The sequence below is a fragment of the Papio anubis genome, chromosome 19 (assembly GCF_008728515.1).
Source record: "Papio anubis isolate 15944 chromosome 19, Panubis1.0, whole genome shotgun sequence".
Lineage (NCBI taxonomy): Eukaryota > Metazoa > Chordata > Mammalia > Primates > Cercopithecidae > Papio > Papio anubis.
This window is the reverse complement of record NC_044994.1, coordinates 35,826,384-35,842,239: the sequence shown is the minus strand read 5'-3', so window position 1 is coordinate 35,842,239 and position 15,856 is coordinate 35,826,384. Positions and strand designations below refer to the sequence as shown.

The window sequence follows — 15,856 nt, the reverse complement described above, 5'->3', positions numbered from 1 at the left end:
AAAATTTCAAATAAACAACCTAATGATGCATCTTAAATAACTAGAAAAGCAAGAGTAAACCAAGCCTAAAATTACTAAAAGAAAATAAGTAGGCCAGGCGTGGTGACTCACGCCTGTGATCCCAGCACTTTGGGAGGCCGAGGCGGGTGGATCACGAGGTCAGGGGGTGGATCACAAGGTCAGGAAATCCAGACCATCCATGCTAACACCGTGAAACCCCATCTCTACTAAAAATATCAAAAATCAGCCGGGCGTGGTGGCAGGCGCCTGTAGTCCCAGATACTCGGGAGGCTGAGGAAGGAGAATGGTGTGAACCCGTGAGGCAGAGCTTGCAGTGAGTCAAGATTGCGCCACTGCACTCCAGCCTGGGGGACAGAGCGAGACTCCATCTCAAAAAAAGAAGAAGAAGAAAAAAGTAACAAAGATCAGAGCAGATTTAAATGAAATTAAAATGAAGAAAATAATACAAAAATTAATGAAACAAAAAGGTGGTTTTATGAAAAGACAAACAAAATTGACAAACCTTTAGCCAGACTAAGAGAAAAAAAAAAAAAGACCAAAATGAATAAAATCAGAGATGAAAAAGGAGACATTGCAACTGACACTGCATGAATTCAAAGGATCATTAGTGGCTGCTATGAGCAACTATATGCAAATAAGTTGAAAAATCTAGAAGAAATAGATAAATTCCTAGACACACACAACCTACCAAGATTTACCTATGGGAAAAAAAAAAAAAAAAAAAAAAATCTGAACAGACCAAAAAAAAAAAGTAATGAGATTAAAGCCATAATAAAACCTCTCCCAGGAAAGAAAAGCCTGGGAACCTATGGCTTCTCTGCTGAATTTTCCCAAACATGTAAAGAACTAATACCAATTCTACTGAAATTATTCCAAAAATAAAGGAGGAAGGAATACTTCCTTATTCCAAAATGGCATGGTACTGGCATAAAAACAGACACATAGGTCAGTGGAACATAATAAGGAACCCAGAAATAAATCCATACATCTGCAGTGAACTTATTTTTGACAAAGTTTCCAAGAATACACGCCGGAGGAAGGACAGTCTCTTCAATAAATTACGCTGGGAAAACTGGATATACGTATGCAAAAGAATGAAACCAGACTCCTTTCTCTTGCCACATGCAAAAATCAAATCAAAATGACGTACGACTCAAATCCAAGACCTCACACTATGAAATTACTAAAAGAAAACATTGGTGAAACTCTCCAGGTCACTGGAGTGAGCACAAATTTCTTGAGTAATACACCACAAGCACAGGCAACCAAAGCCAAATGTATAAATTGGCTCACATCAAGTTATAAAGCTTCTGCACAGAAAAAAAAAAAAAAAAAAAAACAATTAACAAAGTTAAGATACAACACAGAGAATGGAAGAAAATGCGTACAAACTACCCATCTGTCAAGGAATTAATAACTTGAACATACAAGGAGCTCAAACAACTCTACTGGGAAAAAGTCGAATAACCCCACGAAAGAATGGTCAAAAGATTTGAATAGACATTTCTTAAAAGAAGTTAATATTGTAGTTTACTTACTGTCTACTACTGCTTTTAAAGCAGCATGGCAGAGTTGATTAGTTGCCACAGAGACTTTTGCCCAAAAAGCTTAATATATTTACTATCTGGTCTGCACAGAAAAAATTACCCCTCGTCCAGGTTGATAACTTAATCATTCCTACAAAAACTGTTGAAAAGTAAAAGTCAGGTAATTTGTGATCTTCATCAGTTACTAAACATGTGCTTATTGAGCCCCTATTCTGATTTCAGAGTTCTTGGGGATAAAATCAATATATAGTAGACATAAAGATGGAGAAGAAAGACTCTGGCACTCCAGAAGTGGGAAGGAGAAAAGTGAGGGATGAAACATTATCTAATGGGTGCAGTGTCCAATATTTCAGTGATGGGTATAGTAGAAGCCAGCTCCCCACCATTATACACATAATTCTCATGTAATTAGCACATGTACCCCATAATCTATTTTTTAATTGAGATGTATTATACATGATTATTCATAAGACAAGTATGTTAAAGTCAGGAAAACAAAATACCAGCACAGACAAAATAATATGGGAATATAAAATTGAGCACTTAGTTTAGGTGAGGCATCTTTTTGAAACTCTTATATATATATATGATGCTGCACCCTTCCCACAATTCCTAGAAAATATCTCATTGAAGGAGGTTGTCTGATTGAGGCCATCTAAAAAGATTTTTAGGTGACTCCCTCAGTTTTACATTCTCTAAGCTAACATGTCTTCTCATTTCTGATTTAGGAAGAAGTTCCTAAACTGGTTCATTTAAACTGGTAAGTTCTTGATAAATGATGTACACACTAATTGTGTCAATAACCCGGATGTTCCTACAGGGCAATGAATTTTGCTAACTCTGAACAATGGATAAATGACACATCTAGTCTGTTTAAATGACCTGTTTGCTGTTATCTGCACATAGTAATTTACTGGAGGAAATTGGATTTTGCTGGCCTATACTTCCTGCTTTGTTCACTTTGTGCTTCTCTCTTCTATTCTTACTAGTAAATGAGTGAATCTTCAACATAATGCTTTTAAAGTCTAATACTTTGTGAGAAACTTTTTTTGATACTCATGAAATTAAAATGAATAACTTGCTGTTGAGAACATTCTCATAAGACTATAAAAGAAGACAGATAAAATATTTTTTAAATGTTTCTAGAAATATTCTGTATCTCAGAAAAGTTGCTGCATATAATAGCACTTCTAATTGATATAATTTCATCTTAGAACACTCAATAAAGTGAAACGCATGAGTGTGAACACTGACAGTACTTATGTTTCAGGTGAACAAAACCTCTGTAACCACAAAAAGCTCCTATAGATATTTAGGTTAACTTGCTGCCTGTTGTCACTAAAAACGCAAACAAAAATGGCTCTTTTATTCAAACTCTGACATTGAACTTAATGAAGCAATCAATCAGCCAAACAAGAAGCATCTGCAGAGCATTTACTTCATGTACGACATTGTTCTGGGGTACTCTGAATTTCTGGGCACCATAATAATTCTAACTTTTTTAAAAAATAAAATTTTGAAAAAGGTCAATAGAGATAGAAAATAGTGAAATATTAAGAATATAAAATTAGGAACACCTAATAGATTTTTGGTCTCCCAAGAGATTAGTCCTCCACTTAATACATGTAAAATGCTAAATAAATAATTTGTAAATCAAACATTTGGTAAGTACAAATTTGTGATGTGCAATCTCCAAATGTAGCTCACTTCAGAGAATTTGTAGATTGATTTTTGAGATAGTTTAGAAAATTGTCAATGAGGTTATGAATTTTCACTTTACCTTTTCAGGTTGGGAAGATTTAAATGAACACAGTGTTTAGAGAGTGGGAAAAACACAACCAAAGGTATATTTACAGGCATAGAAATATATTTACAGGCATATATCTCATAGCATATGAGAGAAAGATTATCTTATTTGTGTATTAATCAATAGGAAAATTGAAGCCAGATTTTCATGAACTCAAAAACTAGTAAAAAAAAAAAATGGATTGGCATAATGAATAAAAATCAGCTTTTGCAAATTCTTGAACAGTATGACTAGATGTGAAATGAGTATTTTGTATACAGTAAGAATTATTCTAACCAAGCAGGGCTTCATAATATGTGTTTAAATCTGGGTCAGGATTTATTTCGTTTGATAATTGGCTCACAAGAGCACAGGTTTCTCTTTGTGAATTATAATACAGTGGCAACTTGTTAACTTTCTTAGTAAAGTTAGCCTACTTTAAAATTAGACCCGTGCAAGTTTTATTTATTAAAATTAACTAGAATAACTTTTTGTGACCCCTGCTCCTTTCATTTTTTAGCTTAAAGCCCAAAGCACTTTTTCTGATTGTACCGAAGGTCAGTTTAATTTCTAAATGCTTGCAAATCTAGCAAAACTCTTGCTAATTTCTTGCAATTTCCACCTTCTTTGTGTGCATTAGAAGCCCAAGGGAGTGTTCATAGGGAGGATTACCTGGTTCATATACAGTGAGGTATGAATGAACCTGATTGTCATTCTTTGAATTAAATGAAATGTTTGCATTATTTGTATTTAAAGAACATAATTGTTCTTATAAATTCTCTTCAAGTTTTTTTTTTTTTAATTTGAAGTTGTTACATGAGACCACCTCACCTACATACAGCTTCTACTTCTAGCAAATAAAAAACTAGACTAAATTAATTATCTAGTCTACAGATACAGGATATAATAATGCTAAAAGTAATCTAAAATCCACATGGACATGATTTGCCTAAAAGGTAAATAATAGATAATTAATCAAAAGCAAGCCAGTAAAGTTTGTAGGAGGAAGAATCTTACGAGCAAATTAAAGTTGTAGGGGACACAGGTTAGCAAAAGTACCCTGTGGAGATGGTGTTCAGAAGGTAACATTATATTAGCAGGAAGACCCAGTTGGAATTAAGGGTAGATGCAGTCCAGATGAGAATTAGACTCCTGGGGGCAGCAGATTAGAAGCAGAGACAGTAAATTCCAGTTCATTTAATCAAGAGAACTTCAGCAGAAGTGTAGTATAGCATCTTTGATAACTCAATTAGCCCCAAATCAATTTTCTTATTTTCTGTGTAATTAGAAGTTTTGTTTTATTTATTCCAGAAAACTGAAGTTGTTAGGTGTGATCTGCCTCAACTTCTCAGTAACTACCACTCATAAATCTACAAAAAACTCTCTCCCTTTATACACACACACACACACATGCACACACACACACACACACATCATTTCCTCCAGTATCAGAAATTTAGGTGCAACTTCTCTTATTCACGGCCAACTTTCACCTTTGCTCTTAAATCAGACTCTTACATATTTTCTGGTACCTTAATCCATCAGTAATTCCCACTCCCATTTAGTTGGCGCTTTTACAGTTTAAACTGCTCCACTCCTGAAAATTAATTTCCAAAACTAGAGTCCTGCTAGTCACCTGTACTTCCTGAAAGATTAACTAAACTTTCCCTTTTTTTTTTTTTTTTTTTTTTAGACGGAGTCTTGCTCTGTCACGAGGCTGGAGTGCAGCGGCGTGACCTCGGCTCACTGCAACCTCCAACTGCCTGGTTCAAGTGATTCTCCTACCTCAGCCTCCTGAGTAGCTGAGATTACAGGTTCGCCCCACCATGCCCAGCTAATTTTTGTATTTTTTCAGTAGAGACGTGGTTTCACCATGTTGGCCAGGATGGTTGCAATCTCCTGACCTCGTGATCTGCCCGCCTCGGCCTCCCAAAGTGCTGAGATTACAGGCGTCAGCCACCGTGCCCCGACAACATTTCCTATTTCTAATTCCTCAGCTACTATTCTCTTCTTACCTCCTTAGTTTTAGAATCTGATTTCATTCTCTACTGCTCTAGAGAAACTATTTTCACTGAAGTTGCTAATATCTTCCTAAATGCCCAAATAGGCAATTTCTTATTTACTTGGAACTGTGGTGCATGTGACATTATTGGCTAATTCTTCCTCAAGTTTCTCTCTTCTCTTAAATTATAAAACTCCTCCTTTTCCTCACACGTCTTATTTTATCTCAGAGTTTGATATTGTATCCTCTAGGAAATCTTATTCCATTAAGCCATGTCTTCTACCCTGTGCTTTTCAAAATAAGCTCTCTTTAGAAAAATATTACTATTTTGTATTTTTTAGTGAATATATTACTGATAAATAGCATACATCCACAAACATAACAGTACGTAACTGCATGATTTGATGGACTTTCACAGAGTGAGCACACTAATTTGATCACCAATCAGGTGATGGACTGTAACATGAACACAATCCGGAAGTCTTTGTCATGCACCTGTTAAGGCAATACCCAGTCCTCACTCCAAAAACCACTACTATGCAAATAGAAATATACTATCCCGTAATAGTATAGAGTAGTTTTACCTTTATGTAGACTGGCTCATTCAGTAAGTAGTCTTTTGCATTTGGCTCTTTGGCAGTGTTAGATTCTTGAGACGCTTCTATGCTTATGTGTGTAATAGTTTTTGCTAATTCTAACACAAATGATTCTTCCATTCTACTGCTGATAAATGTTGATGATTTAGTTTTGGGCCGCCATGAATTGTATTGCTTTGAACATTCTTATGCATATATTTCATTACCCATAGGTGCACCTATCTACTAGATATATCTCTATCAGTAAAATTTCTGGATGATAGGAAATGCAGATGTTTAGCTTAAGTAGACATTGCAAAGAGTACTTCAAGCTGCTTAAATGAATTTACACTCCCAACAGCAGTGATAATTCTAGTTGTTCCACATCCTCGGAGCATTTGATATGATCTCCATTTTTTATTTTAGTCATTTTGGTAGATATGTGGTGGTATGTCATTGAGGTTTTAAGTTGCATTACTCATGATATCAAACATTTTGCATATGTTTATTAGCCTTTGGATAATGAAGTGTAAATTTAATGCTTTTGTTTACTTTTCAATTGAATTATCTGTTTTTAAATAATTTTTAAGTCATTATGTTCTGGATGTCAATTATGTGTGTGTGTATACATTGTGTATGTATAGTTATATATATAATTTTTCTAAATATAAAAAGACACATATATTTTCTATTATATAGTTACTTATATGTAATAATTTACTCATATATAACAGCAAATATAAATATATATTTTTATACTTGAAAATATATAAATATATCTATATAATTATAATATATAATAAATAACAAATACAGCAAATGTTTTACCCCATTATGTGTCATACACTTTCATTTTCATTCTTTTAGTGATGTATTTTGATAAATAAAAGCTTTAAATGAGAATGTTGCTCACTTTATCAGTTTTTTCTTTAAGGCACATATATATTGTGTACTGCTTTGTCAGTATTAATCAGTATTGTCTTCCTTGCCTCATTCTGATTCTCAAGTTAAACATTTCCAAAAATTTTACCACTAAGCATTATTTGCATAGGTTTTTATAAATAGTACTTATTGCATTAAGAGTCCCCTATATTCCTACTTTGCTAAGAGTATTTGATTATAAATGGGTGTAGAATATTTTCTAATGCTTTCTATGCATCTATTAATATGATTGTATGTTTTCTCTTAATTTTCTGATAATATGTGAATTATATTCATTGATTTTACAAGGTAAACTAAACCTTTTAATAAACTTGAGTGTCAATACTTTGCGTTTTTCATGCATTTCTGTTATTTGAGGTAGATACTTAGACACTTGATTTTGAAGTTTTCTTCTTTTCAAATATATGCATTGCAGGCTTTACATTTCCCTTCATGCAGTTTTATTTGTATATCATCAGGATTTCATCAAGAGACAAAACCCCCATTGCAATTCACACATAATTTTACTAAAGAACTATTAATTATAGCAAAGAATTACCTACCAAGATATAAAGAGAGCTCTAAAGAATAAATAGCAGATAAAAGGAGCAACTACTACGTCTGGGGCTAAGGTAGGACTCTCAAGAAAGGGGAAAATCTGGAAGAGCAGTCTCCCTCCTCTACAGCTGTAATCCAGACTTCATCAGAGAGGGCGTAGCCATGGCCCATTGAATAGGAAGTATTAGATTTGTGGAACTGACTGGGAAGCTGCCCATACAAGGTATTTGCTAATACACCCTGCACAGGGAAATAACTTGCTAGGATGCTTGAGGAAGCTGTTGACAAAGAGGCACCAATCACACTGTGACATTCACTGGAAATGAGCACCACTGGTATCCTGTGCAGAGGTAACTTCCACCTATATCAGGAACAGAAACAGTCTAGAACCAGAAACAGACCTCGATTTCTGCAGTGTATCTCCAGATCCTCCTAGTAAATAAGTTTGATCCATGGCCAGTTGACAAAAGAGAAATGCTATGAGGTCCAGAAAACCAAGGATGGTAGATTTGGAACTGAAAGGCAATAAGTTACTGTCATAAGCGACAACCTATAAATATTTATTTGCCAGGTTATATTAAAAAAATTTATTCTCCAATTTGTATTATGATTTTGTCTTTGACTAATGAATTTTTAGAAATGCAATGCTCAATTTACAAACACTGGGGGAATTAGTAGTTATTTACATTTTCCTTATTGGCTTAATTTTGTTGCTGTGAGGGAATATATATCGAATGATTTTAATTTTTTTCATGTAGAGACTTGTTTTTTAGCCATACATATTATCAAATTGACAACTGTCCCATGTATATTTAAAAATAAGGTCTAGTCTGTTATTATTTATTACAATCTTATTTACTAATAAGTTTCCAAATATATATAAAAATATCAACATATTTTTGAATTGGTCTATTTCTCATTTATTATTTTGCCAATATATCTAAAAAAGTTTTGTACTTTCTATGGAAATAATCACATTCTCTGCAAAGAATAATAGTTGCATTTCTTTCTTTCCCATCCTCCTGCCTCTGTATTTTTTTTCTTGTTTTACTTCACAGGATAGTACCTTTAATATAATATGAAGGTAACATTTCTAGAGTTTCATTATTTACAATAATCTTTACTCTAAAATTACATGAATACTCTTTACCATATTATGGAAGACACTTTCTCCTACTAACTTACTAAGAGTTTTTCCTATAAGTGGGTATTGAAGTTGTTCAAGACTATATCAATTGAGATAATCATATCATTTTCTCTGTTTTTCTGTTAATATGATTAATTTTACATATAAGTATCTAATATAAGCAATCTTCACATCTTGGTTACATCAGACTTTGTCATGTATTACCATTTTATGCAATCTAGATTTGGTTTGTGAGAGCTATATTTAGGATGCTTTTGTCTTCATCATGAATGAAATTATTTTTATTATTTTATTTTATTTTTCTGGTTTTGACATCAGGGTTTTGATGACTTCTAGAATGTTTTGGGAAGTATTTATTCTTTTTTGCTTACTGTAAGAGTATGTATAAAATTGGAATGATAGATCTCTTAAAAGTTCAATGACACTTTCTGGTAACCAATGCTTCAGTCTCTTTAATAGCTACAAGTTTACACAAGTCTTTTTATCTCTTCTTGACTCATTCTAGGTAAACACATTTAAGATAGAAATTTATTTGACTTAAATTTTCAAAGTTGTTAGTATAGAGTTGTTAATTTTATTGTTATTACTTTTTAAATATCTACTTTATCCGCAGCATGTTCCTCCTTTCAGTTATGCTATTATTTAGCTGTGACTTTCTTCTTTCCTTAATCAACCTATGAAATAAATTTTATCAAAGAAGCACATTTTCGCATTCTGGATCTTCTCTATTATATCATTATATCTTTCTTTTGTTTTTTAAATGTTATTAATTTTTGCTTTTTTTTTTTTTTTTTTTTTTTTTTGAGATGGAGTCTTGCTCTGTCACCTAGGCTAGAATGCAGTGGCTCAATCTCGGCTCCCCGCAGCCTCGTCTTGTGGGTTCAAGCAGTTCTCCTGCCTCAGCCTCCCGAGTAGCTGGGATTACGAGTGCTCACCACAACACCCAACTGATTTTTGTACTTTTAGTAGAGATGGGGTTTCACCGTGTTGACCAGGCTGGTCTCAAACTCCTGACATCAGGTGATCCATCCGCCTTGGCCTCCCAAAGTGCTAGGATTACAGGTGTGAGCCACGACACCCAGCCTTTGGCTCTTATTTTCTTATTATTTTTCTTCTACTTCTTTTTAAATCTTTTTCCATTTTTTAATTTCAGTTTTGATGTAGAGCATTTACGTTCTCTTTTATTTCTAGGAATAATTAAATTTTTATTATAGTTTTTTTCTTTAACCCATAAGCTATTTAAGCAGTATACACTGAAAATGTTTTACCCAAAAATGCTTGGAACAAGAAGTGTTTCAGATTTCAGACTTTTTTGGAATGGAGGATGTGTGTGTGTGTGTGTGTGTGTGTGTGTGTGTGTGTGTGTGTGTGGAGAAAGAGAGAAAGAGAGAAATCGTGGAGATGAGACCCAAATCTAAATACCAAATTCATTTACGTTTCATATATACCTTATACACATAGCCTGAAGGTAATTTTATATAATATTTAAATAATTTATGCATGAAACAAAGTTTGTGAACACTGAACCATCAGAAAGCAAAGGTGTCACTATCTCAGCTACCCATGTGAACAATCTGTGGTTGTTTCTGTCACCGCCATTTCTGACTCTGCATTTATATGGTACTGGTAAGCAATCATATTCTTATACTTATTCACATATAAGTAATTAACAGCACAAAATATGGCATATCATTAATACAGTGAAAAAACAAAGTCTTCAGGGTAAGTAAACAACACAGTAACATCACAAGAGTACCTGTACAGGTTGAGCAAGCCTTATCCAAAAATCTGAAATTCAAGTTGTCAACTGTGGAGTTTTCTACTTGTGGTCATGTTGGTGCCCAGAAAGTTTCAGATTTTGGAGCATTTTGAATTTCATATTTCCTGATTACAGATGCTTAATCTGTATATATTTTAATTTAGAAACATGGTAATTTTGAACTTATTTTTTAATTATGAACTTCCAACTTAGTTGCACTGTGATTGATACATCATTATCTATAAGATCTTGTTTTTAGAAATATATTGAGCATTTATTTAATTTTTATAAAAATTTAATGTATGTTAAAAAATATGTATCCTTTAATGTCAGAAGAAAATTTGTATCCAGGTTTTTAGCAAAGGTCTGTTCATATTGTTTTTTCAGTCTTCTATATTTTCAGCTGTTCTCTCTTCTTTACTCTCCAATTCACTTGAAACCTCCCATTAATACTGGATTTTCCTTCTTTAGTGATAACATTTTTGCTGCATATATTATGAGATTATTTTGTTAGGAATACATGTATTTAAATGTTTATATCTTGTATGTTCTCACTTATAAGTGGGAGCTAAGCTATGAGAGTGCAAAGGCTTAAAAATGATAATAGATTTTGGGAACTTGGAGGGTAAGTGTTCAACAGGGATGAGAGATAAAAGACTACATATTGGGTATAGTGTATGCTGTTCAGGTGATGGACACACAAAATCTCAGAAATCATCACTAAAGAACTTATCCATGTAACCTAAGACCACTGGACCCCCAAACTTATTGAAATAAAAATAAATGTTTATGTATTTTAGTTGAAAATACTATTAGGTAATTATCCTCATTGTCCAATATTAACATAATATTTTGTACTGACAATGTATACTGGTTTTATTTTGGATAGTATTTGCTTGATGTTGCTTTTAAAACAAATGCTTTTACCTTCAGTCTTTCAGTATTTTAAACGAAAGTAACTAGATTGTTTGTAATCTAATCCACTCTTTTTTTGTCTTTTAATGGGTAACGTTAGTCCATTTACACTTATTGTAATTTTTAATTTATGGGATCATTTTCTACCACTGCTATTTATTGCAGTTAGTTGAATTTGTTTTATGTTCCTCTATAATCTGTCCTTATAATTTAAAGTTTGACACTTGTATCTTAGACTAATCTAACAGAAACTTTGGAATACTCAAAGCCCTTGATGTTCCCCAAATTCCACTCCCTGTTCTTATCTAGATTTTATAATTCATGTCAATGTGAGCATATTTTTCTACTTCTTCTTTTGCCTTGGCTGTGTTTCAACAATCACAAAGTTTGAAAAAGTATTTGACTGCCTTCACTTTGTGTATATATTATATATATATATATATATATAATGTATACACACACACACACATATATATACTTACACACACATAAAGTGTTTAAATAAAGGAAGACTTAACCAGAAAAGTTGCAGATAATGCTATAATATAGATTTTAAGAATCACCTAGAACATATGAGCATAAAAAGTGTCCAGTGAGCAAAATATAAGAAGAGCTGAGGTAGATCCAGTAATGTTCAATTAACACCCACTCATACAACTTTAAAGATTAATTAACGCCAATATGGTTAAGAAGAAACATAACAATCAGTTGCCAAAGCTCGAGGCTGATGCCTGAGAGAGTTGAAAATTGTGAGTTAAGAGAGGCAGTGAAGATGACGAGTCAAAATAGCTGGACAAAGTAAAAGCCACTTGAGGGTTTTTATTGTTCAAAGAGATAAGTTAAAAATAGGGTAGTGAGAATTTTATCTTTTGTACTCTTATCAGCATCTAAGTAGAAACCAAAAAGCATTAAAAATTATAAATATTATCTGGACTGGACTTTTATGGAACAAAGGAAACCCAAAAAAGTTTAAGGATAGTGCTTGTTTGTCCTACCTGGTATATTTTGCTAGTAAAATAACCGCTGTGTTAGAAAAATACACAAATGTTTACACCAAGTAGCACTTGTGGAAACTAGTTTTGTTAATTTTTCTTCCTCAAATTAGTTTGGCTGTTATAACCCTACAATTCTACTTATTAATATATAAATAAGCTTCACTTACTATTTATAAATAGGTTCCATTTACTATTTAGTACTCAGTCACTGGCAGAAATACAAATAGCTCTAAAGATTTTTTGGCATAAGAAACATGACAATGAAGAGTGATAACAACTGGGGGGGCCATTGTAGTTCCAGTATTGTAACTGGCTGCAGAACCAAACTAGAAAGTGGCCAACGTGGTATGATTCACCAAAGTTTTCTGAAATAATATATCCATTCATTCAATATTTTTTAAATATATATTATGTGCAAGGCAAGGTGAGGCATGAATGCCACAATAGCTGAGATTGACCTCATTTTGAAACTATAAAATACTATCTTGTATTATCTCAAGAAAAGAGGTAATACTAAGCTATTAAAAGTATCTTACTTACCATCAGTATGTCAAACAAAAAGGATCTGGAATTTTGTAATCTAAGCCAACATTTTTTTTTCTTTTAATGGGTAAGTTTAGGCCATTTATACTTATGAGAATTTTTAATTTATCTGATCCTTTCCTACCATTGTTTTTATATGTTAGTTGTACTTGTTTTATGTTCCTTTATAATATATTCTTACTTTTTAAAGTTTGATACTTACATCTTGCACTAATCTCAGGAAACTATAAGTCATTTATATCTTTTTGTAAATTAAGTCTGTTAGATCAGTGCCTCTCAAACCTTTCTAAAACCTGTAAGTCTGGAGATGGGAGCTAAGATTCTTTAAGTAGTTTATTTTCTGTATGTTTCCAACATATCTATATGTAGCTTGATGAAACCCAATAAATGTGGAAAGGTAAGCACCATGTATAAGGAAATTCCTCAGTGGAGCATTCCCAGATGGGGGCTGTAGGGGTCAGTCTGTGGGATCCTAAAAACCTGAAGAACAGTTTTTTGTTTCTTTTTAAAGACAGCTAAAAACAAACATGGGTGAGAAATCTGGGAATACAGTTTGTCTAATTTTAATTTTTTTCTGGAACAAGCCTGAATGGTACCATATTTAGCTTTGGGGAAATGGGACCCCTGTCCTGGGGAGCTATACTTTAAAAGACGCAGATCTGGCCCTTCTGTGGCAGTGACTCTTTCCCTGGTGTAAGACAATCTTAGGGCAAAGAAGAGGTGCTTTCTGGAGCCCAAAACTCTCTCTTCTATATCACATGCATTCTTCTCTTTCCAAATGTCCTGCATCCACCTCTAGGAACTACATGGGCTTCATTCTCGGAATGTCCTTCCCAGGACAAACCATGTCACCCATGTGAAACAGCCAGGAGTAGATTGTCTAGAAACTGCAGGGATTAACAGTGTGGGGGAAGGTGCTTGGTATATCCACATAGCTGAAACACCTTGCACTGTAGCACAAAATGGGCATTAGCGGGAAAGGAAAACAATGTGAGTGGGCTACAGTCTTCCACTTGCACTTTTGCCCTGAGCCTCGCAGATGTTAGAGCCAGGCTTGGATCTGTGTGGAAATTTTCAATGTTTGTGATTGCTTTGATTTTTCTTTGGTATACGTGGGACTGCTGTTGAAACAGATAAAACCTTGAATTGCTTCCATGTTTAGTTTCTGGAAGCAGTCTTTGTCCCAAAAGATCTCCACCTTTATGTCTGAACAACTTATTATAAATTAATTGCTATATGTTTAGGTATGATTTTGAGAAAGAGTTATGGTAGAAAGAATCAGAGGGCTCTGAACATGAAAGCAGAAACCATGAAGACTTTTGGAACATATGGAGAATAAAAGCAAATGACTTGTCTTATTTTCTTTGAATTGTATAAGGCAAGCACAGAGTGGCACACAGTTTATGGCCAATAAACATTGCTCATCTTTTGATAATGAATGGATTGATGAGAAAGAAACTCCGAAAACAAAATTCATTGGTTTTCTTCACCATTCTACCTTCCACACCCACGATCAAACTAAAAGCTTAGCTTTCACAGCACCAGCTGATGGTGAGTTCCCTATATTAGTATTTGGTCAGACTATTCTGACTGGAAAAATAACAGTAAGATCCCTTAGTTTGGTAAGTATAGTGAGGGAACCTCTCAAGGACTTTGGAGTTAGGCTGGGACTTACTTAGACTGAGATTAGGGATTCTAGCCCTAGCTCTGCCACAAATTAGGTGTAAGATCTTGGTAAGTCATTAGATTTTTACATTCCTTAGTTACAAAATCAGAACTATAATAATTCATCATTATACTTAGATAAAATAAATAGAAAACAATGTCTTGAAACAATGTGGTACTATAAAATGCTAAATATTAATTTAGTTATATTTAATACACAATAAAGTCTTCTGCTTCTCTGTGTCTACAGTTGAATGGGATATTTCAGATAAAAGTATATCCTGGAATAATACTGTCATGTGGAACATCACAGATACAAATAAGAACTTTAAGTTTTCTCTAATTTTGTCTGATTTGATATATTTAAAATAGGACCATACAAACTTTGTAGGCAGTTTTATGACTTGTGGATCAATTTTTTAGTAGAGACTAGGCTCCAAAATCAAGCTAGGTGTAAGCAAAGTTAAGTCAAACCAGCAGGGATACTGCTGAAGAATTCCAGATAATTTTATCCCAAAATATGACACCCTGGTATGCTAATTATTTTAAATTAAACGCTCTTGAAAGTCAGATTTTGGAAAAGGCTCTTCTCTGCTATTCCCTTATCTACCTTAGGACTGGATCCACCAAAAACAACACAATTACCTTCCAATTCCTTCTTGATATTTCATTATCTATCATGGAAAAGAAGACTAAAGAATGAAACCACATCTGGATGAAGATTTTCACAAGATAATGCCTGCCTCCTGGGATCATTTAAATTCCATAGAGAATCATATAATTTTGGACTCCAAATTTGTTCATTCGCCCTCATAATCATCTACCACCCCCTCAAAAGGATTGTCTAAATTTTCTATCTCCCACACCATGAATAAGGGTATATATGCATCTGTAGTCCCCTGGGTTAATAGGTAATACTGTGATTACCCCATGCTGTGCAGATTAAATAAATCTGTAGACCTCTTCCTAATTAATTTGTCTATTGTCAGTTCATTTTCAGGGAATCTTCAGAGGGCAGAGGGGAATCTTTCCCTTGGCCCATACACTGCCATTATAAGGGGACACATTTTTTTGGAGATACAGATTCATACATTTTATGATGTGTTTCTGTGTTTGGTGGATATGTTGAAATTCTACCCATTCGGCCAGATCTTGACAGTGATGTTTAAAGAATACTGCTCAAAATATCAGGACACTTACATTAACATTCTGACCCTCCCTTTTACTAGTTTCTCAATCTTTGTTTAAACAAATTAATTACTTATTTATGTTTTCATTTACCCATCAACAAGGCAAAGTAATTAGTTCCTTATATTTTCATTTACCCATCAACAATTATAATAAAGACTGAAATATTTTTTCTACAAAGCTATTACAAGAAAAAGAGAGAGAAAGAGAGACAGAGACTGATAAATATGCTTT

The 15,856-nt window shown here is 33.6% G+C and overlaps 1 long non-coding RNA gene across 1 annotated transcript in view; it reads left to right on the top strand.

Annotated features, from left to right (window-relative positions):
• LOC108583086 overlaps window positions 1-15,484 on the top strand; it is a 72,339-nt gene extending 56,855 nt beyond the window's left edge. Inside the window, exons 2-3 of the long non-coding RNA XR_001897360.3 lie at window positions 2,297-2,328; window positions 14,148-15,484. This is a non-coding gene — a long non-coding RNA (uncharacterized LOC108583086). The remainder of the gene's footprint in view (window positions 1-2,296; window positions 2,329-14,147) is intronic.
• Window positions 15,485-15,856: the final 372 nt, after the last annotated feature.